At 45.7% G+C, this 26,522-nt stretch overlaps 2 long non-coding RNA genes across 2 annotated transcripts in view; one reads left to right on the forward strand and one right to left on the reverse strand.

Annotated features, from left to right (window-relative positions):
- Positions 1–25,818, reverse strand: LOC140395542 (uncharacterized). Its single transcript, XR_011936228.1, has 4 exons — positions 25,610–25,818; positions 16,221–16,275; positions 5,918–6,191; positions 1–1,184 (listed from the first exon to the last, which is right to left on the reverse strand). It is a non-coding gene; the product is annotated as an uncharacterized lncRNA (long non-coding RNA).
- Positions 25,764–26,522, forward strand: part of LOC140395543 (uncharacterized) — an 11,253-nt gene continuing 10,494 nt past the window's right edge. Inside the window, exon 1 of the long non-coding RNA XR_011936230.1 lies at positions 25,764–25,875. This is a non-coding gene — a long non-coding RNA (uncharacterized lncRNA). The remainder of the gene's footprint in view (positions 25,876–26,522) is intronic.

Genomic DNA, 26,522 nt, shown 5'->3' on the forward strand with positions numbered 1-26,522 from the left:
TAATTGTTTAATAACTTTGAAAAACTATTTATTGCTACCATCTGATTATTGCCATGTTATACCAGCGTATCTCAGTAATAAGGAGTAGTTCTCAGAAAGACAGCATTTCCATTACTATTTAAATTTTCTTACCACTTCTAAGTTTTTCACAAACCGTACTTATTACATCTCAGAGCAAGGTCATGTTTAGATTTTCTATGTGACTAGTCTCGGTGAGAATGGGTTTCAGTAGGGATGTCTTCTGGCACGCATTCAGTTTCCTTGCCTGCATTGATGCCTGTGGCTGGACGTCCTTAGCTTTCTGGGTCATACCGAAGGCTTCCCTTTATGGCAAAGATATGAAATATGTATCTCTGTACCACAGTGCAACCTTGATCTTTCCAGAAATCTGAAGCGCCAATTCAACAGACAAAATGTACGTTCCACAATTATCCTGGGAGCATCATGTATCTTGTCATATTACTGTCTCAGCGGGGTCATAGGCCAGTACAAAACAAGGTATATTTTGTCACCTAGCAGCCATCTGTCCAGTTTGTGTTCAATTTAAAATAACACAAGTATGATGGATTATCTTAAAATAAAAGTAGTTTTGACTGTTGCATGATTCTGTGCTGATGGCTACAGGGTACCTACGCTTTGATTGAATGGAACCCCCTATGGCTCATGAAACTCATGAAGGCCATGGCAATTAGTGTAGAGGGTTGAATGTAAGATCTTTTATGAACCACAAGGGGCTTTATGTTGGGCGGCTTTTCATGCGGAAACGAACGAATGTTAACTTTGTTGAACAGTCCGCAGTATGCACTGGTGGATTGCTGATTAATGCTGCAAATCTCTGCAAGTGTCTTAAAACATCCAGAGTAAAAGTTCAGCGCCATGGTCATCTCCACAGCTCGTGATTGAGTCAACCTGTGGTGAATCTTGTCTGCAGAAATGTGGAGATGGTGCAACTTCGTAACTGCCTCCCTGGTGAAAAATAACTTACAAAGGTAGATTTTCTCAGTCATTCCCAGGTTGCACACATGGTTGCTAAGTTTAAGATAGATGCATCACATTTAGTGCTCTGCTGCTCGTCCATCTTTTAATCTTTGTGTTGCTCTTCAAAGGCACTAAGAGAGAAACTCACCGAGCAATTCCCAAGTTCTGAATCGTGATTGGAGCCAGCAAAATGGCAGGTCTCAAAACTGCAGAAACAGAAAAAGAAAACAAACCAATATAGAAAAGGGGAAGACATCAGTGGAGCCAACAATGAATCAAAATAACACACAAATCCAACACCGAGAGTGCCAATGGAGCAAATACATTTCCAACAAGAAAATCTCCCACATTCCTTCAAGAAGTAGATTCCATAGAATCCCTACAGTGCAGAAAGAGGCCATTCGGCCCATCGAGTCTGCACTGATCCTCCAAAAGAGCACTCTGCCCAGGCCCACTCCCCCGCCCTATTCTCGCAGCCCCGAAACCTAACCTACACATCCTTTGGCCACTAAGGGGCAATTGATCATGGCCAAACCATCTAACTCGCACATCTTTTGACAGTGGGAGGAAACCAGAGCACCCGTAGGAATCCCACGCACGCACGGGAAGAACGTGCAAGCTCCAAATGAGTTTGTTTGAGGCCAGAACATGTCTTCCCCTCATCGCCCATTTGAAATGGACTGGCGGGGCATTCCGAACACTAAAAACAAGGAATATGTTTTTAGTTCATTGGAAAAAGACTTCATGGCCTTAATGAAGCTTGTGCCCATTTTCTGCAAGATACTTCAGCGACAATTACAAGTCCCAATGGAAAAAGTGTGAAAATTGGGCAGGGATTATGCAAAAGGGCATTTTCCCATCTGAGTTCCCAGTCTTGGATTGCAAGCTCCGCATGAATATGATTCTTTCTGCTGGCTGTTAATTCAGCTCTCCCAAGTGAAAGGAAGAGGCATGTACAGCAAAAACCAACCACATTTGTAACACGATTATCCTGATTTTATTTTGGTCAGACAGAATGGAAGGAAAGAAGAAACAACAAAACTATTTTTAAAAGAAGCCAATTTCTGCACAGCAGGATCCCACAAACAGCAATGGGATAAGTCCAGAAATCCTGTTTTGGTTGAGGGATAAATATTGCTCAGGAAATTCCCCTCCCCTTCTTCAAAGGATGCCGTGGGATCTTTTAGATTTACCTGAGTGGGCAGTAGATGGTCTCAGTTTAAAATCTCATTCAAACAAGTATAGCTGTGACAATGCAACAGTCCCTTGTTACTGCAGAGTCAGCCTATGTTAGGTGCTTGAGTCTTTTAGCACTACTGCTTCATAGCACCAGGGACACAGGTTCAAATCCAGCCTTGGGTAACTGTCTGTTTGGAGTTTGCTCATTCTCCCCGTGTCTGCGTGGGTTTCCTCCCAATGCTCCGGTTTCCTCCCACACTCCAAAGATGTGCAGGTTAGGTGGGCTGTCCATGATAAAATTGCCCTATAGGTTAGGTGGGGTTACGGGGATAGGGTGGGGGAGTGGGTCTGGATAGGGTGCTCTTTCAGAGGATGGGTGAAAACTCGATGGGCCGAATGTTCTCTTTCCGCACTGTAAGGATTCTATGGTTCTATGAAACGTGAACTCACAACCTTCTGATCCCAGAGGTGAGACAGGCACTACCGAGCCAAGGCTCACACTCCCATGAATAAAATTAAGAACAAGGCTCATAGCCCACTGGGTGAGACTATGGATCAGGGAGTTTGACTCCACCACAACAGTCCTGACTTTACAGCCGCTTTGTCTGACAAAGCTAGTTCTAATTTGCCAAAAGGCTGCTTTTCACATTTTTTTTGTAAATACAGATTGCTGCCTTTTTTCTCAATAACTGTAAATCTCATTTCAACCAAAGTGAAAATATAAAAAAATTAACGTATTTCACAATGACAGGATGGAACTTACCAGCTGAATGTACCTGAGAATGGTTATTAAAGGTTTGTGATCCAAACCTTTTGACTGAAAAAGTTCCCAGCCATATATCTGCATTCTGAGCATGTGCAGTTTGAGGAATTTCTGGGCGAGCATTAGCAATTTTTTGATTTGAAGCAAATGGGCCTACCTTCACAGCAGAATTTATGAGTTTCTTTGCTTTTTCCAAAAGACTTTCAAACAAACAGGAGATTGAATTTACTGAGATTTATTTCAGGCAGGTCACATTTTTAAAAACTTTGCAACTTTTTTATTATAAAGTGCTAAGTTAGACAAGACCTGTGATTAGCAACAGCTGTGATTTCTTTTGTAGTCCTTTCTAACTGTCGACACAGGTTATTTATTGAAAATGGGTTTCTATTTCCTCAATCGAAATGTTGGAAATTCTGTCCAAAATGTTTTTCTTCTGAACTATTTTTCGGGGCTGGGTTAAAAGAATTTGTTTAATTAAAATGGGCAATTGCACAAGCCATGAACTTTTAATGTGTTTGCTAAGTTAATTCCTATTCGTTTATTGAAATTTATGTTTATTATAGATTCTGCAAGTCAATAATTCACTAATTGCCCATTCTGTGCTCGAGGTCATCCACACTCTGAACCTTGTTTGAGTGGAATCCTTAGATGGTTTACGGGGAGCACGACTATCAAGCATAACACATGGAGGTGATGTGTGCTATTGATGACACCCTGGACTCTGGGGAAACCTGCCTTTTAAAAACAAGTCTATCGCTGCCTCATGCTGCACTGTCATGCCAATGGGGAAAGTGAGGAAGTAGTTTGCTCTTGGCATCAGACACCTGCAGTGGTCCCACTTCAGATCGTAATGTTCCTGTTGTTCTGAGTGGTTCCTGTAAAAGCATGAGGTGAAAACATTCAAACTGTCTGTCACCTTCACTACCAGCAATAGTAGGAAGAACATGATGCACGAACAATTAGGGATAAAAATCTAAAAGGGACACAGGAGCAGAGGGATAGCACAGTGGAACAATGGTTAGCACTGCTACCTCACAGCGCCAGGGACCCGGACTTGGGTGATTGCCAGTGTGGAGTTTGCACGTTCTCCATGTGTCTGCATGAGCTTCCTCCAGCTGCTCCGGTTTACTCCCAGAGTCCAAAGATGTGCAGGTTAGGTGGATTAGCCATGTTAAATTGCCCCTTAGTATCCAATGATGTGTAGGTTAAAGGGATTGCAGAGATAGGGTGTGGGGGGTGGGGGGGGTGGGCCTAGGTCGAGTACTCTTTCAGAGGGTCGATGGGCCGAATGGCCTCATTCTGCACTGTAGGAATTCTCTGCTTTTATGGGCCTGGGAATGTATGTGCATGGATCATTGAAAGTGGCAGTACAGGTGCACAGAGAGCAGTTAATAAAGCATATAGTATTTTGGGCTTCATCAATAGGGGCATAGAGTAATAGAGCAAGGAGGTTATGCTGAACTTATACAAGACATTAGTTAGACCTCAGCTAGAATATTGTGTACAGTTCTGGGCACCACGCTATAAGAAGGATGTGAACGCAGTGGAGAGCGTGCAGAGCAGGTTTACAAGAATGGTTCCAGGGTAGAGAAACTTAAGTTACGAGGATAGATTGGAGAGGTTTGGACTGTTGCCCTTGGAGAGAAGAAGGCTAAGAGGAAACTTTATAGAGATATTCAAAATAAAGAGGGAGTTGAACAGAGTAGCTGGGGAGAAACTGCTCTCACTCATAAAAGGATCCAGAACAAGAGAGAACAGATTCAGGGTGATTTGCAAAAGAAGCAAATGTGCATGAGAAAAGATCTTTTGACACAACGAGTGATTCAGGTCTGGAGTGCAGTGCCTGGAAGTGTGGTGATGGTAGGTCGATTGAGGCATTCAAGAGGGCATTACATTGTTACTTGAATATAAATGATATGTAGGGGAATGGGGAAAAGGCAGGGGAATGGCACTGAGCCGTGATGTTCATTTGGAGAGCCGGTGCAGATGTGATGGGCCAAATTACCTCCTTCTGCACTGTACAATTTCTGTGATTCCGTGATATACCTGCTGACAGTGTGTGCTCTTAAAGCAAGTTCCATAGCTATCTTTACTGACTCCTTAAAGAATCTTTGCCTGTAGAGACATTGCAAGTCTCAGAAAGTTCTAGTTGCTGTTGACATATTCATCTGGGACAGTGCCTGTGGATAGAAGCCCTCCTCCTCCAATGTGACGTTGCTTCTTGGCATCCAGGAATTCCTGCTCATCGTTTTCCTCTTCCTTGAATTAGTGCAAATGCAATTGGAATATCCATCCCAAAAGGCTAACAGATAAGAAAGAAGCATCTCAGTGACTTTTTTGCTTCCCCTGCTCCCACATATTGTACACAAATTGCTGCCTTTCGTTTTACAATTCAATGCTGCTTTGGCACTCACTTAAATACACTATTGTATAAAACAATCTGGTTGTCCTGTCTTTTTTACTGGTTTTCCTACTCAGAAGCTGCTCCATATTCCACACTTCCAAGCTCATAGGGAGGAGCTCTGCGTTAAAATGTCACAGCCTCTTCATTGGAACATGATTTAAATCTCTCCTGTACACCCTAATGTTGTGCTGATGTAAACTTCATAAATGTTTTGCATTTGTTACAAACAATGTAGATTTAGACATCAGTGCAAACCGGAGGTATTAAAGAACCGGTAAAATAATCTAAAAATGACACATTCCAACCTCTTATATCTTATGAAGTGGAGATGCCGGTTTTGGACTGGGATGGGCACGGTAAGAAGTCTGACAACACCAGGTTAAATGCCAACAAAATATTGGAACACAGAATGGTGCCATCTAAATGCCTGCTGTACCCCACAGGTTTAGTCAGATTAATGGGTTGACAATGAGTCGCAGTGGCTCCTTTCCGTCCCTGCTCCCACATATTTGGACCTGCACTCATTCCTGTCAAGATAACAGAACACGTTAAGTTGCTGCCACAGTACTAAAGATTCTTTAGCAAATATTTACTTTCGATTCGCTGTACGGGTACAGTCAGCGGTGGAAATAGAATCCTCCTTGAAGTGCTGTCATTCATGTCTCATCTTTGCCAAAAACAAAATCCTCGGTGGAATGTGATCTGTGCATGTGACATTCTAGTTTGGTAACAAAAAATCCAGACTTTGAAGCTTGCTGAATCCAGACCTGTGTCCAATTTCCTGCTGACCCCCAGCTCGCCAGTACTATTCCACGCCAGTGACCGAGTTCAGAACTTCAGGGGCAAGAGTGTGTGTGCCAGCTCCTTCTGTAAATAAAACTTACTGCTCAGGGCTTCAATCTCCGTGACAAAAAGATAACAATCTGTTAAATGGATTGCACTTCAAAGAGCGTTTGGTGAGCCAATATCGACAGAAATGGCAAAATGCTGACAAATGTGTAATGTTGAAAATAAACATGCAAATACATATTCTCACCTTTTGCTGTCGAAATAATCCTTCCCATGAATATATATTAACGCATTAAATGCCCATGAGTTATTCCTTTATCCCACGTCAATGCTTTTATGAGAGTCAGCTTCTAGAATTCTCATCCTTGTGTCCATACCCCTCCATGGTCTTCAATAGCGTCCCCCACCCCCACCCACCATTCCCCCTCCCTGCCCATACCTCTCCCCCCCCTCTCTCCGTACACCCAATCTCCTCCAGCTCTGCTGTCCTCCCAGTTCTGGTCTCTTATCTATCCCACCTCTTTCCACCTCACGCGCATCCCAAACCATCTGCCGTACTTTCAGTCATCTAAGCCCAAAGCTCTGCAATTCCCTGGCTGAATCTCTCATCCTCATCAACACTCCTTTTAGAAGCTCCTAAAGCCATGCTTCTTTGGCCAAGTCCTCTGTCATCTGAATGAATGTCTCCATCTTTGTTTTAGATTCAGTATTGGTCTGGCTATGCTGGAGTAAAACGCCTTGGGACTATGTTCAAGGTGCTATATAAATGCAAGGCGTTGCTTTGCTGAGATGTCTATTGTATCCATTATTGGTCTGTATACGCATACACACACACACCAAAAAAGGAGCAAAGTTTCAATTGTGTCCTGTTAACAGATGTCATCTGGGATCACTCTTTCAACATCCACACTGCCCACCTTTCTCATTGTGTCTGACTGCCATGAGATTTCCATAGAAATTGTGCAATAAAAGCTTAATTTGCAACAAGCCTTTTATTCAACTGATAGCAAGATATATTCAGCTGAATCAGAAGAGAAATCCCTGCAACTTCATTATTTTCAATGTGACTTTTAGAAAGTGAGGAACTGGATAGATAACCTGTGGGCTGCTCATTCCCTAAAATAAAATGATGGATTTGGCACACCTCATATATAAAAAAAAGTTTCAGCAAGCTGTCAGTGACCAACTTGATTAAATAGCGAGCAACACATAAAATAATTTGTAAATTCCTGAAATTTGTTTGAAATTTTGGCTTCTGAAGCTCAGCTACATACAGTTGTACAAATCGATGTCAGTAACTGACGCCATGTGGTGGCAGTGATTTTAAAAAGTCACATGATTAGCTCCCTTGGCCCTCCCTTGGCATCACATAAAATTTCAATTAAAAAACTTTCCCCTGCTCCCCAAGAACTTCCAATATTCAGATCTTAAAGAATGATAGACTTTCTTCTATCAAACAAAACTGAGCCCCAACATGAAAAATTAGAGGGACCACTGGAACGTCTTCACTTTCAGCCTAGCGTAAGCCATAACTTCATACATTAAATCTGCATTTTGCACATCATGCTGTTTAATAAGTGGATCCGACCTTAATTTCCATAGATTTGCTTCATTTGCCCAAAGTTAAAAACAAGATATATTGGAATTGGAATGAGGAGCTCATCATTAGTAAATGATAACTCACTTGGTAATGCAATATTTAAGTGATTTATACAGATTAGGAAACTAATAATAATAATAATCTTTATTGTCACAAGTAGGCTTACATTAACACTGCAATGAAGTTACTGTGAAAAGGCCCTCGTCGCCACACTCCGGCGCCTGTTCGGGTCCACAGAGAGAGAATTCAGAATGTCCAAGTTACCTAACAGCACGTCTTTCAGGACTTGTGGGAGGAAACCGGAGCACCCAGAGGAAACCCATGCAGACATGGGGAGAACGTGCAGACTCTGCACAGTCAGTGACCCAAGCTGGGAGTCGAACCTGGGACCCTGGCACTGTGAAGCAACAGGGCTAACCACTGTGCTACCGCCGTGCCGGATTTAGTTGCAAAACTGTGCGAAATGGAACTTGCAGTTAACTAAAATGTGCCGGGATTAGGGTTGAAAATATCAGCCAGGGCTAATGCACATAATTATTTCCTTTTGACTGTTTCATGAGATGTGAGCATTAGTGGCAAGGCCACCCCTAATTGCTGTTGAACTAGGCCATTTGAGAGGATGGTAGGCCAGACCAGGCAAGGATGGCAGATTTCCTTCGTTAACAAAACTTGTGAACCAGATTGGGGTTTTACTGCAATCAATTATACTTTCATGGTCACCATTACTGAGACACGCTTTAAATTCTAGATTTTCTTTTAAATTGAATATTTGGATTTAAATTCCACCAACTGATTTGGTGGGATGTGAACTCATGTCCCCAAACATTAGCCTGGGCCAACTGGATTTCTGATCCATGCAACATTACCACTGTACTTCATCTCCCCCAAATAGTGCCACAGGATCCTATATATCAACTGGAAGGAGTAGATGGAGTCTTTGGTTTAATGTCTTGTCTGAGAGGCTGCACCTCCAGCACTGCAGCATTCCCCCAGTACTGCACTGGAGAGTCAGCCTTGAATTTTGTACTCAAATCCTGAAGCAGCACTTGAAACCGCAAACTTCTGACTCTAAGACAAGACTGCTACCAACTAAACCATAGCTAACACACAATTCTATCATTCCTATTGGGAAGTCAGGGAGGTCCTGTGGGGGAGTAGGCAGCATCCATTGACTGCCAAAGCCTGTCCACAATCGTCCTGGCACAAGCCAGGAGTGTAATGGAATACTCTCCACTTGCCTGGATGAGTTCAGCTGCCACAACACTCAAGAAGCTCGACACCATGCAGGACGAAGCAGCAGTTGCTACTTTTGGTTGGTTCAATTGGCTCTGTTTTATAACCGTTGCTCTCGAGTCACCAGGTATCTTTATGATACCGCCACGAGGTTCAAGTCCAAGTAATGTTCAATAACTCAATACACCGATTAGTAAGATTCAAATCAAAGCACATTTATTATACACAGTAATCGCTACTCATGCACAAATTCTACTTCTAAGCTACTTCTACAACTAACAGGCCTATACTTAGCTTCAGACTGGCCCACCAGGTCAGGGGAACAAATGGCCTTTCGTTCGGGTTCTGAGTCTGCGGGATTCGAAGTTGGTACGGATTGGTAGCTAGGAGCGCCTATCGCGCAGCAAGCGTTGACTTAAGACTTACTGGATCTCGGCGGCAGTTGAACCGGTCACGGACAAGGTTGGTTCGCGTTGCTGGGTGACCCGGTCAAGAAGAACGATTTGAGCTTGGGGGCTTAACTTTATAGTCCCCAGGGGCTTCCCACCTTTCAGGGCAGACCCTGTACCTGTTTCTAGGTGATTGGACTTCGTTCCAATCGCTTGGTTCAATTTCTCCAATACCGGAGCGGTTCCCTGATCGATGGGCAGTCTTGAGGTGTCCGTTAACCTCTTTTGTGTTGGCTCCTGCTGGCGCCGGGGAGTCTGGCTTAGCTTTGTTTGTCCCAAATGCTGCGATTGTTGCCGGGGATTGCTTATTAGTATGTAGATGGCTGCTACATTATTATGCAGATGGCTGCTTGTATCGATGCTGTCTGGGCTTTCGCAGAGTTTAATACACAGTAAACTTGCACCTGCTGGTTTCTGCCTGTGTTGGTTGAATTTCCCTGCAGCCTTTGCTGTTCTCCATTTTACACCGGGAGTTGGCCAACCCAGGTGGCTACACAGCCCGCTAGATTGGCACCCCCTCCACAAACATTCACGCCCTCCACCCCCGTATATGCTGCTATTTTCCAAAAGTCACAGCTAAATGAGCACTTCTGTTTGTTCCCCTATCAAAAACAATGGCCGCAATTTAACCACTGTGTTGCACCCTGCGCAGAACTGGGCGTGTTGGTAAAATAGTGGGAAAGGCGGCGCGGATCAGTTTGCTATCTAACTGGCCCACTCCCGATGGCGAGTTCCAGATCACACCCAAATATGGCGAGCATAACATTAACAACAATTAGCGTCAATTTCCATCTCATTCGCGAGATTGAAATCAAATCTACCAGTCTCCTGGAAATTAACCGGCTCCCCAGCGAGAAATCACGCGGGCATCGTTTAGTACTTCTTAAAAACGTGAAGCTGGCGCAATGGCTGCTGAGGGGAAGTGAGGAGGTGAGTAGCCCTTTCCATTTTGGGGCATGCAGCTCTAAAGCACTGGGGCTGGGGAACCCCCTCTGGGGATTGGGCTTGGTTGGGGGGCTGAAGCTTTTCAGGTCGGGGGTTGCTCCTGGGCTGGGGGCTGGGGGAGGAGGTGAGGGGCTTTTTCTCTGGTGATGCCTTCAACCCATCTTTACATATGCAGACCCATAACAGGGGCAACTACTGCTGTGGCCTGTATATCGTACCGAGAACTTCCAGGACAGAGCCCTGTTCTTGGTTATATGCTGAAGGTCACTTTAATCCCCTTTGATGCTGAGCAGCCTCTAGCTTCACAGCTGTTGGCTATTGGTAATAAGCAATTGGCCTTGTTAGTTCTGTGAACACTTCACAGCTCTCAGGTGTTGCTGCAAGTTGTGTTTACTGCTTGCTCTTGCTGTTAGCTGCAAATGCCTGGAGGCTGCTGCTGCTGTTTCCTTCTTCTTTTGTAGCCTGAAAGAAGGACAATTTTTTCTAAGATACCTTGAACCTAGAACACCATGCTGCGGAAGATGTATGGGTCCAGAAAGCACTCAGGATTGAATCAAGAAGACGCTGTGGGACCTGGTGCACAACATTGATCCAAATGGGCCTGCTGATGATGCCATTGAAGAAATGCTTTCACAGATTTCTGATGCTTTTGTTGCTGGTGTGGTGAGTGCTGCATGTAACTGGGACATCTTGGAATTCAAGGATATTCAACTGTACTTTGAGCTCCAGTGGAATATGTGGATGTCAGGATTTGTTTCTGATAAGATTGGGCCGTGTGGGAGGGCCTGCACAGCTGTGACAGAGAATGACACTGATACGTGAAACAATCAACAAGTAACGCAGTGATGAACAGATCATTTCTACGACAAAGTTCTGGAAAGATAAAACACTTGTAAGGCTTGTCCTCCATTCTGCTGAGGACCTAAAAGGGGTGATACCTTGTGTTTGGATTTTTTGAGCTGATGTGACTTTGCATTGGTACCACTATGGAACACTTCCTTGTTGATTAATGGTTAGTGTGATATGTGGAATGTTACATAGTTGATTTTCAAATCTTTGTTACTGTTGACCATTGCCAATAAAATATGAGTCAAGTGCCGACTCGTGGGTACACATGCCATGTCTCACATGCTGATTATTGCATCCTATTTCAATCAAACTTTGAAGCCAGAACAGTTTGCCTGAACTCTGGAAGCTTCAGCACCATAGAGGCAGCAGGCAACAATCAAACAATCAGTGCTGGACTTCAGCACTGGGGATATCCTCGTGAACAAAGGGTGAGCATGTGGATCAGGGGAGGGTGCCTGAGCATGGTCTCCCTAATGTTCCCGGCAGGGGTCACGGTCTAGGGGCTCCTGATGTGGCTGGAGGTGAGTGAGCGAGGTTCCCCAGCACACTGGCTAGGTGGATGGCACTCTGAGAGAAGGCGGGACACATGTGCTTGGGAGAGGTTTGGGGGCTTTAAGGGTCGCTGGGTGAAAGTCCCAACTGATTGTCAGTCTAGCTCCTCCTCCAAATACTGACAAAGACCAGGGGTGTGATTCTCCGACCCCCTGCTAGACCGGAGAATCGGTGGGGGGGGGGGGGGGGGGCGCGCGAATCGCACCACGCCGCCCCGACGCCATTCTCCTGCCCGTGAAAAATCAGGCGGGCACGCTTGGCACCAGGCCGCACAGAGAATCATCATAAATGGCCATAGCGGCGATCCTCCGGCGGCCCCCCAATTCTCCAGCCCGGATGGGCCGAGCGGCCGTCCAAAAAAATCCGAGTCCCTCCGGCGCCGTTCTAACATGCTCTGAGCCGGCAGCACCTCGGGGTTGAAGGGTCCGGGTGCGGCCTGTGTGTGGGGGGGGGTCCAACACCGGGGAGGGGGGGTCCAACATCGGGGCCCAACGATCGACGGGCCGGCCTCTCTGTCCTCCTTTCTTCTGCGCCGGCTCCTGGATCACTGCGCCATTTGGTGTCAGGGCCGGCGCCATGCTGCCCCCCCCGCAGGACACGAGAATCGGGTCTCGGAACCGGCGCTGGAGTAAAGTACTCCCGTTTTTGCGCCGGCACTCTGGCGCTGGACCAGTGAATCGCAGCCCAGAATGGTGGTGACAGCCCAGATGGCCAGACGCGCGTCCTCCTGGTCATGCTGCCCGCATTTACAGCCGCTGCCACTGCTTCCCAGGCAGTATTGGTGACCCTGCTGTTGGCCCTCCGACCCCCTAGGGGGAACAGGGGTGGGATTCTCCGACCCGCCACCGGGCCGGAGAATCGCCAGGGGGATGCGTAAATCCCACCTCCCTGCCGGCTGCTGGATTCTCTGGTGCCGGTTTTTCGGCGGGGCGGGAATCGTGCCGTGCCATTGGCAGCGGCACTCCCGGCGATTCTCCGGCCCGCAATGGGCCGAGTGGCCGCCCGTTTTTCCGCGGGTCCCGCCGGTGTATATTACACCAGGTCCCTACCGGCGGGACCTGGCTCTGAGGGCGGCCTGCGTAGTCCTCGGGGGGGGGGGGGGGGGGAGCGGGGGATCCGGCCTCTGGGGGACCCCACGGTGGCCTGGCCCGCGATTGGGGCCCACCGATCCGCGGGCAGGCCTGTGCTGTGGGGGCACTCTTTCCCTCCGCGCCGGCCGGTGTAACAGTCCGCCAAAGCCGGCACGGAGAAGAAACCCCTGCGGATGCGCTGGGATGACGCCAGCACACGCTGGCACCCCCGCGCATCCGCCAATTCACGCTGGCTGGCAGAGGCCTATAATAGCAGTGCAGGAAAAGGCCTTTCAAAGACACTTTGAAGTAATGCAATGAGTAACAGATAGATATACATAAAATATTTGTTTCCTCACTGATTTCTTTTCAGGTTCGGACAGTTTTACCCATGGGTGAATTAGGCATTAATGGAATTTGGCAACTTTGGTTAGATTGGGCACTGAAATTGGCCATTATAGTTTTACAATGTGTCATGTGGATGTCCCTTTAAGAAAAGTGTCTTTTATCAAATGGCTGCAGTGATGTCATTGTGTGGGTGGAGCTAGAATGTGATTCTGCTTTTTACTTTCGTTTGAGCTGCAAGCTCTTTTTGGCTCTGTGTTTTAGTTTTGCTTTCAGTTGGAGAGCTGCATTCAAACCAGGCAGATGTGTATTGATCTCTCTCTCTGCAATCTAAAGAATGTCTCCAGATTACTTGATGATTCCAATGTAATACCTGTTTCTGTAAGGAATGCAAACGTTGGTAAAAGGTTTTTTTCGACTTATGGATGTTGTAAGGAAAGTTACTAAAGGCTACCTATAGAGAACTGTATCTTTTTGGGGGGTTATCAGTGTTGGTAGTTGATAAGATGTTTACTGTGTGCTTATAAAATGTTAACTGGATTCATAGAATAAACATTGTTTTGTTTAAAAATACTTTCAGTTCTCTGTTGCATCACACCTGTAAAGTGGGCCCTTGTGCTCCCCATAACCAAAATCTATTAAAATATGTGGGTCAGGTGAACTCCATAATATACTTTGGTGTTCTCTAAACCCTGGCACATAATAAGAGACTGGTTAAACAAACAAGGAAATCGTGGGGCATTATTCAATGGCCTCGTCTCGCCCGACTTGGTGACACAACAAGGCCATTTACGCGAGATTCACAACGCTCGGAACGCCATTAGGCACATCTAAGCAAGTCTACACCGATTCGCCAGAGACCTGGGAACTAATGGCCTTGCCTGGGAGACCTCGCCATGGTGCCGTTTATCACTGGGCTACACAAATGTGGACCAGACAAAATGGCACCTGGGGACACCCAGGCACCTTGGTACTGCCAACAGATACCCTGGCAGTGCCACTTATGAACTGTCAAGGTGCTCGGGTGGCATTGGTAGGTTGGAAGGGGCAGTGCCAGGGTGTCAGGCTGGCAGTGCCAAGGTACCTGGATGCTAGGTTGCCCATGCGAGGGATCACGTCTGGGGGTGCCCTGCCCTTAAGAGGTGCGGTGAAGAGGGGGGGGGGGGCTCGAGGACACCCTAAGAGGTGTGTTGGGGCAGTGGGGGGGGGGGGGGGGGGGGGAGGTCCAGGGGGGGGAGGTCCAGAGGCCACGTGGGTTACCGAGGTGAGATGAAAGTTCAGGCCGACATTTAAAAATGGTGCCCGATCTCTTCCTGCACTGATGGGCTGAGTTTGACAGTGAAGGAAATGAGGTAAGTGCGACCTTGGTGGAGCATTCCCGACAGAGGCTAAAAAAAGGGCAGAGTCTCATTAGGTAGCTCTACGCACCCAAAATGGGCCTCTTCTTTTTCTGTTAAATCATGTCTTTATCGAACATTATTATGCTGTTCGATGGGAATGGCATCAAGAGTCCAATTAGAATTGAGAAAACATGAAATGTAGAAATATAATTTGGTTCATGAACTCTCCCAGATTATGTAAATCCCTTGGGAGTTATAACCTGCCAGAAGATTAAATCGATTCAAAGATTCCCCTGAGACAATCCAGCATTACAAACCACATTATTTAATCTTGTTGGGTGACATTCCGGCGATGAGATTTTCACATTTCCAACACAATTGGAATTATAGGCCAGGATTTTGTCAATACCACACTATTCCCAATGACGGAAGCAGAAGTATGTACCATTTCCACTCCCTTGTTTTTTTGCCGTTTCCCACATGATTGCAATTAAAATTTAAAGTGTGGGGTGGTCTGCATGGGAAATACGTGAGATTCAGCGGCAGGGAATGCTTTTCAGTGGTTAACCCTGTCGTCAGCTGACAATGCGGCAGGCATGGGTAGGCTATTAAAGGGCCTCCTAGACAAACAAGGAGGCTCTACATCACAGCCAAAAATATCTTGCCCTACTTCATTTCCATTAACATAGGACTTGCAAGTACAAAGGTGGCAGGGGGGTCTTCAAAATTAAATTTTACTTGCAATTAGTTCACATTACATTGGTTTCACTTTATTCATGCGAACATCATTGTTATTTGTTGAGATTATCTTCGTCAGAGAGCTAGCCTCCTGCTTGCCACATTGATGGTTACGGGGGAGTTAGGGGCGTTTCCAATATCGTGGAAGAAATAATGTTGTATTTTTTCTTTCACTTTTTATTGAATGTTCGTGTTAGCATCCATTGGTTTACTTGGCACTCTATGGAACATGTCTGAACTTGCAGGCTCAGCTGGTCCTCGCTTCTATGCATTGTTAAGGACATTATCTGAGTTCACTCTCAGCGGGTTAAGTGAAATGTTGTAGGTGAACTTAACGTTCTGTAAGGACTCCGCCAGCCAACACGTGAGATAGACACATATGTGACAGTAATGACACTGCCCTTTAGGACCCTCATCTTCTTACCTTGACTGACTGTTCCCACCACCCCGCCATCACCACACTCAGGGCGCCAGGCCTTTCCCACTTCACTCCTCCATGTCCCCAACCCCACTCCAACCCCCCTCACCATTGCCAGGCTCTAGTCTCTGGTCAGGCTGCCATTCTCCTCCCTTATGTACTGTTAAACAGGGAAAACTGCTAAGCTTACATAACTGCACAAAACTGCTCGGGGTGTTTTATACATCTGGATTTCCCATGTTGATATGTCATACTGAATCATCTCAGGCAGAGATGGCATGCCATCGTACACAAGGAAATAAAGATGTCATCCTGGTAGGGTGGGACTTTCTGATCTCAGGTTTAGATTACTGTACTGTATTTCAACATGACAGGGAATTGCTTAATGCTTCTAACCATGCATCATGTTAACTCAAAACAGCTCCCTTTCCCAATTAATATTTCATGTGGTCTATTTTTCTGGACCTTCTAATGTAAACATTCGAAAGCAACACTCCCAGTCAGTCCCAGTACAGAAGGACCCTAAACCAAGTCTAAAATGTATACCATAATGTTTATTATAACTTACCTTTATTACTGGAACAATAACTATTATTGACAGTTCCATATGTTCAGATGAGGCGCTGCAATATAATAAATGTACAAAATTCAATAACCAGTGCTTTAAGTGACTTTAAGCCTAAACAAGCATTTCACTTAGAGTAATTTTAATTAATTGCTATTGTGACTATATCTGCAAATCAATGGAAATGGTACCTTATTTTACTCTATCGTTCTTTAGTTACATTTTATTTATTTTTAAATAATAGGATGCAAAATGGTCTCAGGCTTACATCTGGTCCTTTGCTTTCACTAGACCGAGAGGTTTAGTTTTAACAAGGAATAATCAACAAAATAAAATCCTATTCTCAGTCAATCGTTGTGACAACAAACATGGTCCTGACAGAGAGACAGACTGAGGCAAGAAAATAAAACCAAGAATTAGACAATTGTCTTCATACATGGTTCTAATTGACAGAAAGGTGTGTGAAGATTCAAAATAAATGCATCACTTCACCAAATTCCAATTTTCCTTTCCACACCCTCAAAGCCATCCTTCTGGTTCAAATTCTTTTGCAACCAAGAAAGCAAGACAGTGAAGGTTGTGAACTTTCACTTTCTCTTTGGTGTTACCATGTGATTAGGGTGTCAGAGCTGACAATTCAGTTGGGATGAGATGGGGCGAAACAGGTTTTTCTTCTTCTGAAATATGAACGCACTTTTCTGTGTTACTACATCATTAGTATCTCAGCAATATATTGATGTTCCTTCACAATTCTGGAACTCCTTCCTTAACAGCACTGTGGGTGTACCTCCACCACGTGGACTGCAGCGGTGATTCAAGAGGCAGCTCACCACCAGCTTGTCAAGGACAATTGGGGATGGGCAATAAATTCTGGGCCTAGCCAGTGATCCCCACATCCCTTGAATTAATTTTTAAACAACTCTCATAAAGTCTGCCAACGTGATACCAGTAAATATAAGCGACAAAGAGTTGTGGTTTTGGGCCCATGACGGTCTTGGGAGGGGATCACTTTATTGCTTATGTTACTAGGCTGCAGAAACTAATATTTTAGTTTTTTGTAGCAAAGCTACTCCTCTGGACCAGAAGGAGTGAACATGTGCCTTTGGATAATGGATGACTTCCAAAGTTTATGTTTCCTTAGGGTTTCTAGCTCCATTATTTGGACAATAAACAAAACATGGCTTCAACACGAGGTGAAATTACATCATAAGACAATCGGGCAAAACATGAGCAATTTACAAAGTCATCCAGATTTTAACGTCACCACAGCCGTTAATACTCCTTAACAAAATTCAGTGGTATTCATTTTATTTTCTCAGGACATTCTGTGGAATTGAACCCTTTGAATATATTATTTTCTTTGGCCACCACTAATATGGTGAAGAGCCATCCCACTGACCATAAATCAGAGAACAAGAAGATCAGTCGATGGGGACATATTGAATTAACTGGCAAAATAAAACGGTTTTGCTGACAAATAACCTACAAATGTAGCGGGTTATTAGATACTTATCTAAGCATGCTGGCTCTGATAGTTTTTACAATCTACTATGTCTTACCAATGGTATGTGGCTCTAACTGGAATATGATGGTGTTAGTTTTGGATAGGCATTTTGGAAATAGACAATAAATTGGCTGACGGGTAAAAAAAAACAGTTGGAGGAGTTGTGTTTGGATGGGAGAATAGCAAGAAGGGTGCCCCAGGGCGAGCTACTGCTTTTAATTTGCATCAACGGCTTGGGCTGTTTGATGCAGAAACTCAATGCAAATTGGTCACATTTGTAGATGATGCCAAACTAGGGCACACATTGAAATCAGAGGAGCCTGCCCCAAGAATATCATAGATCATAGAATTTACAGTGCAGAAGGAGGCCATTCGGCCCATCGACTCTTGGAAAGAGCACCCTACCCAAGGTCAACACCTCCACCCTATCCCCATAACCCAGTAACCCCACCCAACACTAAGGGCAATTTTGGACACTAAGGGCAATTTATCATGGCCAATCCACCTAACCTGCACATCTTTGGATAGTGGGAGGAAACCGGAGCACCCGGAGGAAACCCACGCACACACGGGGAGGATGTGCAGACTCCGCACAGACAGTGACCCTAGCTGGAATCGAACCTGGGACCCTGGAGCTGTGAAGCAATTGTGCTATCCACAATGCTACCGTGCTGCCAATATAAAAGGTATTGAACAAAATATGTCACTGGGTGGAAATATGACAGATTAATTTTAATTCAGATACGTTTAAGGTACTACATATAAGAAGAAACAATGGACAACATAATATTCCGTGATCAGTGTTGAAATAGGACAAAGCTGAAAAGGACCGAGGTGCCTGTGGAGATTCTGTGCTCAGGTCCTACCAGTGCAGAGATGCAATACACTGTTGAAACATACATCCAGAAAAGTAAACTGTAGGTCAGAGAAAGTCATGGTCAAAATGTATAGTGCTCTGCTTAGATCACAACTTGAGTATTGTGTCCAGCCTAATTGACAAGGAAAACATTCATGCATTGGGAGCAATGGAGAGAAGGGCCGCAATATTGTTCCCTGGTGTTAGGGGTGGGTGGCACGGTGGCGCAGTTGTTAGCACTGCTGCCTCACAGCATCAGGGGGACCGGATTCGATTCCGGCCTGGGATCTGCCCGTGCGGAGTTTTCACGTTCTCTCCATGTCTGTGTTGGTGTTCGCCTGGTGCTCTGGTTTCCTCGCTCAGTCCAAAGACATGCAGGTTAGATGCATTGGCTATGCTAAATTGCCCCTTAGCGTGTCTGTGTGTGAGTGTGGCTATGCTTGATGTGATGTGCCCCTCAAGCCATAAGCCCCTGTCGAGAGACTAATGACCTGTTCCAAGAGTAATTAGCTGCAGAAACAGACGAAAGTCTGACCTATGCACCGAAAGATTGAGAGAGCGTTAGGGGTCTGAGCTGCGAGGTGCAATTAAAAAAGGAATAGGGGCCAGAATTCTCCAGCTGTTGGGATTATCTGTTCCCACTGGCAGTGCACCCCTGCCCACGGGTGTCCCGGTGGTGTGGAGTGATTCAATGGGAAATCCCATTGACAAGCGGCGGGCATAGAGAATCCTGCCACCGGAGAACTGAGCATTGCCCAGAAACATGCAGCTGGGGGACCGGAGAATCCAGCCCACGATTTTCAAACTTGAAAGGAGACATCAAAAAGCGATCTTATGGTTACACAAAAGATGGTTAATGGTGTGGAGAAAGTAAACCAGGAAAATGATTTTAAGGCAACTTGCACGAACAGGATGAGGTCATAGATTTAAGACTGATATTGAGAAGATTACTTTCAGACAAAGATTATCAATTCATGGAATGGACTTCCAGATGGAGCAGTAAAGTTGAAAACCCTGCAATCATTTAATAACCAATTGAATGCTATAATGGATGCAATCCAAGCTGTCTCATTACTGATAAACTGAGGCAAGCTAAATGGCTTCCCTCAGTCTTAATCGGTTTGTGATCTTGTGAAGTAAATAAAATCACAACACTGTAACTTCATCACTTGCCTGTAACTATCTAGATCTCTAAAGGTCTATCTGCGGGATTCTCCGTCGGCGTGGGAGTGGCCACAATGGGGAACCGTATTGGCCAGCTGCAGGAACGGAAAATCCCGCCCATATATGTTTCTACGTTTGCTTCATGAAGGTAAAAACAGAAGGAGTAAAATAAAAGATCTACAGACTAGCAACTGCTTATTCCCAGTTGCATTATATTTGGACGTCGCAATCACAGATTCAAATAAATTCAGAAAATGCTGGAAATACTCAGCTGATCAGGCAGCATCTGAGGTGAGAGAAACTAGATGATGATGAGGTCCAGGATCCTTTGTGGGAATGTTTCTGGGATCAGGTTTCAGGACTATTGGGGTTTTCCTCATGACTCTGCACTAAAGACTGTAAAAGGTGTCACTGTCTGTGCGGAGTCTGCACGTTCTCCCCGTGTCTGCGTGGGTTTCCTCCGGGTGCTCCGGTTTCCTCCCACAAGTCCCGAAAGACGTGCTTGTTAGGTGAATTGGACACTCTGAATTCTCCCTCTGTGTGCCCGAACAGGGGCCAGAGTGTGGCGACGAGGGGATTGTCACAGTAACTTCATTGCAGTGTTAATATAAGCCTACTTGTGACACTAGTAAAGACTATTATTATTATAAAAAGTAGATTGACTGTGCATCTAGAAGTGATATCCATGGCATGGTAGTAATGTCAGTGCAATCGTCATTACTCCTCCGAAATTGAAAGCAACTGCTGGAGTCCGTGTATGTGCAGTTAAACACGGAAACTATTTAAGGAATAGTTTGTCATGTCCACTGAACTGTTCAAGAAAAAAGGTCAAGGTTGGATAAAGTGCTATTTGGCCTATCAGAGTCGAGCTTTGCTTCCCATCTACTCCAAGGTTCTTAAAATCTATAATAATATAATAATCTTTATTCCACACATAGGCTGACATTAACATTGCAATGTAGTTACTGTGAAAAGCCCCTAGTCGCCACATTCCGGCGCCTGTTTGGGTACACAGAGGGAGAATTCAGAATGTCCAAATCACCTAACAGCATGTCTTTCGGGACTTATGGGAGGAAACCGGAGCACCCGGATGAATCGCACGCAGATACAGGGAGAACATGCAGACTCCGAATCGAACCTGGGACCCGAGTGCTGTGAAGCAACAGTGCTAACCACTGTGCTATCTGCATCTTTATCACTTTCTGTGGGGGCTTCTTTCTGACATTCATCACATTTTGTATGAAGAAGTTTTTAATACGATCCAAAATTATTTTTCTGCTAATTTGCACCGTAGAATATTTTGTCCTATTATTCAGGCATAAAGAGGGTACAGACGATGTCAATTTATCAGCAGGCTGGACTGTGTTCATTCTGTGCAGGTGCTACTCACTGTAAAATTCACGTGCATATTTTCTAGACGTGCCAGGTGGCCGCCTTAAACAGGTGTTAGGCGCTTTGAATATATTGAAGGTCTCCTCTCTAAATTTGTCACCGATGAGGGTTTTAACAAAAATAATTTTATCAACTTTCTGTGGAGCCAGGGAGAGTAGGAGTGCTTCCACTAACTCCAAAGTCCGAGCAATAATGCCTCCCCGTTGCCTGCTCCAAACCTGCTCCTGGAATGCAGCTTCTGTTTTTAATTATTTCGTGATATTTGGGCGTCACTGACTCAGCCTGCAATTTTAATTCCCATCCCTAATTGCCCTTGAGAAGGCAGGGGGTGGGTGAGCCACTACAGTCCATGTGGTGTAGGTACACCCACTGTGCTGAGGGCCACTGTCAGTAAGGCAGGTGACCTGAAATTCAGTCTTGGAGGACATCATTTCTGTGGGGATGAAAAAGGCATCAGTAGCTCACCCAAAAAACTAAGATAATGTCCAGTTGCAGGCAGGCTTTGTATCTCTCTGACCAGCCACGTGCTGCCTGTGTAGCATTGAGTCCAGGTCCAAAGGTGGACGCAGACCCATTTACCCCTAGGACTTCAAATAATTAAAATTGAATAATGCAAAACCATATGAATGGATTTCAGAGGAACATATGTGGCATAGTTGTAGACTGATGTAAGCTTGGAGATCTGATATAAAATAAATGAACCCTTTGATTGTATCCATATTTCTCTTTCCATTCTCCTTAACTGATTCAATATTTTTTCATTCTCCCCTTTTCCATTGCTTCCTTGCCTTATGAAGCAGTTTACGCAAAGGATTTGCATTTATACAGCCCCTTTTGTGACCTCAATGTCCCAAAGCACTTTACAGCCAAATATGTACTTTTTGAAGTATAGTCCCTATTATAATGTAGGGAGACATGGCTGACAATTTGCTTACAGCAAGGCCCTGAAACAGTAATCAATGCAGTATGACCAGATAACTGGTTTAAGAAGGTTGATTGAGAGACAATATTGGCCAGGACTTACGGAATACTCCTCTGATCTTTAAATAGTGCTCTGGGATCTTTCACATCCACTCAAAAAACTCATCTTAGCATCTCATCTGAAAGAAGGGTATGTCTGATAGTGCGCCAGTGTCTCAGAACTGGGCTGGAGTGCATCTGGATTATGTGCTCAAGTCTATTGGCAGAATTTTACACTCCCCCCCCCCCCCCCCCTCACCTCGGGCTGATTTTTAGATGGGAGTGGGGGGGGGGGGGGGGGGGGGGAGTACAAAACTTCAGGGACATGAATCCCTCTGGGTTTCCGCCTTCCCCGACCTCACAGTGATTTTATGCTGGGGCAGGCAAGGCCTCTGACAGGACACTCACCCAGGCCCGAACTGAGGTCTTTAAATGGTCAAGTAATGGCCGCATATAGACCGCTTCCCATACAGTTTCAATTTATAGGATGGCGGTCGGATTGAAGCTCCGTGGGAGGAACCTGGAAATGAAGACAGTTAGATCTCGGGCAGGAAGCGGGAGTTGGGGAGAGAGGGCCTCCATCAGGTGCCCCCTTCTGACTGTGGCTGCCCTCCTTTTAAGGCCCAGTTACCTCCAAACCACTGTCCCCCCCCTCCCCTCCGGGCCAATCCCACAAGCCCCTGATCGCCCTCCACCCCAAGCCACCCCCCCCCCCCCCCTTTGCGACCACACAGGCCTTCCCTACCCTCCCCGTTCGGGGGCCCTATCTGCTTACCTTGGTCTCTGGTTCCTGGGAGTTATTTTCCGGCACATCTGTAAAGTTCCCCTTCTGGCCACTGCAGCGCTGTTGTTGTAAAGAGCTACTGGTCAATCAAATTGGCTCAATGCCAATCAATGCTCATTTGATTGTAAAATGGCAGTAGGGCAGTCGCAGTTGGCAGCGGCGTGTTCCCCACTGACTCTTCGGATAGCGAGGGCTGAGCTGCCACCATCCTTAACACTTCGGCCTGGGTTAATGTACAGGTGAAAATGTTGCCCTCAGCATAAGACCCAAACCTCTTCTCATTTGGAATTGAGATAGGAAATTATAGCAGAGTGCAGGGAAAGGTATATCAGGGAACTGCAGTTGGCAGGGAAAGGAAATAACTGTACACAGAATACCAACAACTTACATTCATCTTGCGTCTCTATTGTAATAAAATGTCTCAAGGTGCTTCACAGGCATGTTAGAATGCGACATTTGACACTGAGTCACATAAGGATATAGCTGGGCAGATATCAGGGGCGTCATTCTCCGCCGGCGGGAGTCTCCATTTTGCTGGTGCCCGGGGGTTTCCCGACGGCGTGGGGCTGCCCCACAATGGGAAACCCCATTGACCGGCCGGTGTTACGGAGACTCCCGCCGGCCGGTCGGGGCAGAAATGTGACGGGGCGGGTAGGAGAATTTCGCCCCAGAAGTTTGGTTAAAGAGGTAAGTTTAAAGACTGAATTAAAGGATAAAAACGAGGTGGGCAGCAGTGGTTAGCACTGCTTCTTCAGAGCCAGGGACCTGGGTTCAATTCCAGCCTTGGGTGACTGTCTGCGTGGAGTTTGTATGTTCTCCCCGTGTCTGCATGGATTTCCACCAGGTGCTCCGGTTTCCTCCCACGATCCAAAGATGTGCAGGTTAGGTGAATTGGCCATGCTAAATTGCACTTTAGTGTCAAGGGATGAGCAGGTTGGGTTATGGGCTTACGGGGATAGGCCGGGGTGGGAAAGGGAGTGGACATGGATCATGTGCTCATGCGAAAGGTCGGTGCAGACTCAATGGGCCGAATGGCTTCTTTCTGCATTGTAGGGATTCAATGGAGAGGTTTCGGGAGGAAATTCAATCTACTAGGGCATTGTCAGCTGGAGGCACAGCCACCAATGGTACAGTAATTAATATCGGAGATGCTTAAGAGGACAGAATTAGAGGAGTGGTGGTGGTTTGGAGGAAGGTTTTGTGGCGACTCTGCCTCTGAGCCAGACGCTCTGGGTTCGAGTCCCACTTGATGGCCAAGGAAGGTATGTTCATAATGTGGCCATATGGGTTGATCATCAACTTTTTAATCCTTCCAACATGCCTACGGCAGGCGGTAAGAACAGGAGAGGCTCTTTGGTCAGCCATGCTTGATGTGGAGTGTGCGCCCCTCAAGCTATAGCTACTGGTGATCCAACCCAGGAAGAGCTAACCATGGAAACAGACATAAGCACATGTATTGTCTGCCTCATATGCCACTAGATATGGGAAGAAAACGAAAGAAGAAGGAAGAAATAAGTTACTTAGGAGAGCCATTTGGCTTAGGAACTTAGAGATAGGAAGGAATTAAGCCATGGTGGTGTTTGCAAACAAAGTTAACTTTAAAAGTGAGGTGTTGCTTACCTGGGAGCCAAGATAGGTCAGCAGGCACTGGGGTAATGGATAAATGGGACTTGGCACAAATTAGACAACAGGCGGCAGAACCTTTGATGACCTCAAGTTTACGGAGGATGAAACATGGAAGGAGTACTTTGGAATAGTCAAATCTAGAGGTAACAAAATCATGGACGAAGGTTTCAGCCGCAGGGATGAAGTTGCACGATTTTACATGGGTCGAAATAAGTCGTGACCAAAGACAAATTATTTTAGGGTGGGATTTTTCGGGCTCCGACACTGATGGGCTTGCAGGTGAGATGGGAAAATTTGGAAAGTGGTTAAAAGTAAAAGGTAAGATCCCGCCCCTAAATCTTCCTAATATTTAATTGGAGGAAATTTCTGCTGATCCAGTGCTGCATGTCGAACAAGCAGCGTCACAACTTAGAGGCAGTGGAGGGGTTGCAAGGTGGTGGTGAGGCAGAGCTGGGTGTTATCAATGTACCTGTAGCAGTTGACAGTGTAGGTAACATGTGGATGAGGAATAAGAGTAAGCCAAGGATAGATCTTGGGCACACCAGCGGCAGGTGCTGTAATGTGAAGAGAAGCCGTTGGAGGTGAGTATCTGGCAATGTGTACATAGATAAGAATGGAACCAAGTGAAAGAGGTCCTCCACCCAGCCGGATGACAATGGAGAGATGGTGAAGTCAACTTCTCCTGCAAACTGAGTTTGCTGAATGAGATTGACCTGGGAGACTAAACAGCTATTAATTTCAAACATCGGGAATATTTAAAATTCACAGGCTGCAGTGACATACTAGAAGGTACAGGAATTCTTAGGGACTCCAGAAGCAGGTCATTGAGATTCCCATAGATTTGATATGGGTGTAAACGGAAGCGTTAAACAAATGAATGTAGCTACTTATCAATCCAATGAGGTAGAAATCGGATTTCATTAGGCCTAAAATATCAAGCCAAAATTGAGCCAAACCATTTTCCACGTGACTGGAATGGCCACCTAAGACAGGTGGCAGGCCCCCTGTATATTCCTAACGACAGAATTACAGAATTGTTACAGCACAGAGGAGTGAGGCCATTCAGCCCATCATTTCTGCACTGGCTCTGCAAAGGAGCAATTTACCTCGTGCCATCCCCCGTAGCCCTACACATCCGTCTCTTCAAAATAATTCAATTCCCTCTTGGATGTCTCGATTGAACCCGACTCCAACACTCTCGCAGGCAGTGCATTCCAGATCCCAACCACTTACTGAGTGGAAAGGTTTTTCCTCGTGTCTCCGTTGCTTCATTCGGCAATTACCTTAAAGCGTCTGTTTTTGGATCGCTCAGGTAGCACCAGCCGGGCCAATTCCTTCCAGGCATGGCTGCAACCTAGCAACCAGCAGAAAGGTAGGTTATTATTTTCTTCTGTTTAATATGGAGCCGGTGGGTGTGTCCTTTCTAGTGCTCCACCTGGACTCACTGTAATGCTGAGGCCTGCACGCCCATTTTCCTTTACTCCCTTCCCCACAGAACTTGCATTTATAAAATGACCGAGCTGCAAACGGTGGTGCAGAAGGCCCCAGAAGCTCACTCAGAGCCTCAATAAATTTCTGCTTCAACGTTTCTAATTATATTAACTTTTTTCAGTGGAACATCAATGTTGTTATTGCTTTGATATAAGCTTGATGATCTGATGGCTGACATGATCTAGTTACTACACAGTCATGTTTCACCTGGAATAAGGGCAAAGCTGCCCTAATCCACATCTCAGTTTGAATTAACATGGAGGGGAAGTTTTAACCCATTCTACCTGAGACCTGGGATGTGGGATGGGGGCCTGCTTCACAATTAAGATAGCCGTGCAAAGAATTACTGCCCCATTCCCGTGAGCTGCCACCTCAACTAGACCCTTTTTTAAGCAGCTGAGACACTAGGATGCTCTTTCCAAGGGCCGGTGCAGATGTGATGGGCTGAATGGCCTCCTTCTACACTGTCGGGATTCTATGATTCTGTGATCTGACTCAGGCAGGAGACGCATGTTTGTCTGTGACGAC

The sequence above is a fragment of the Scyliorhinus torazame genome, chromosome 18 (genome assembly GCF_047496885.1).
Source record: "Scyliorhinus torazame isolate Kashiwa2021f chromosome 18, sScyTor2.1, whole genome shotgun sequence".
Taxonomy (NCBI): Eukaryota; Metazoa; Chordata; class Chondrichthyes; order Carcharhiniformes; family Scyliorhinidae; genus Scyliorhinus; species Scyliorhinus torazame.